At 31.9% G+C, this 862-nt stretch overlaps 1 non-coding gene across 1 annotated transcript; it reads right to left on the bottom strand.

Annotated features, from left to right (window-relative positions):
* Positions 1-723: 723 nt before the first annotated feature.
* Positions 724-862, bottom strand: LOC124809297 (U4 spliceosomal RNA). Its single transcript, XR_010637791.1, has one exon. It is a non-coding gene; the product is annotated as a U4 spliceosomal RNA (small nuclear RNA).

Below are 862 nucleotides of genomic sequence, written 5' to 3'. Positions count from 1 at the left end.
TTGTTAAAAATAGCAACTACTAGCTAGCAACCACTAATTAACTGAAAACAGAAAAAAAGTTGAAGACTAAGAAAGCTGTTGACAGAAAACTTAAAAAACTCCAAATTTTATGAACCATTAAAACATCATTATTCGAAGGAAAAAACTAGATAACTAAAAGTTTTTTGAGTTTCTTTTTTTTCATTTTGGTTAAAATTGAATTATTTACAGTAATAGGCATTTTAACAATTTAAAATTTAAGTAACAGTTAAAATAAGACTATTCTCAAAGGCAGGTAGCAGGTTTTGATGAAAAAAGAGCTAGTTTGTTGCCCAAAAATTGACAGCAAATCTTTTTGCACCACAGTATTTCTAAATTTTCAGAAATCCTTTCATAACTGATTATTGCAAATAAAATTGTATTGTATTCGTTTAGAATTTTGTATTTTTTTCCTACGCTTCTTCATTACCGTGTAGGACAATGATTTTTTGATTTAATTTACAGTTTGTGTTAAACAATAAAGGTAAAAAATAAATTTCGGCATTCTGGCCTGAAAAATTGTATTTCTGCCGGAACCGAAATGAACTTATAGTCACAGCTTCCGGTTGGAACTCTTATACGTCCCTACTTTTAGAGTAAAAGAGAGTTAAATATTACCTAATATCATACCCAGTTCATAAACACAATAAAACACTGGGGTTAAGCTTTTAGAGCGATCGCTGATTTAATTGCATATTGAGAAGGTCCGCAAGCAGACCGTTAAAAATTGCTTAGCCGACGATATTTCACGTCGTCTAGCGGGGTATTGGGAAAAGTTTTCAACTAGCAATAACCACGTCTCGGTTTAACCTCATTGACTATGGTAATGCCACTGCGCAAAGCT

The sequence above is a fragment of the Hydra vulgaris genome, chromosome 03 (genome assembly GCF_038396675.1).
Source record: "Hydra vulgaris chromosome 03, alternate assembly HydraT2T_AEP".
Classification (NCBI taxonomy): Eukaryota; Metazoa; Cnidaria; class Hydrozoa; order Anthoathecata; family Hydridae; genus Hydra; species Hydra vulgaris.
This window is presented reverse-complemented; position numbering and strand designations above follow the sequence as displayed.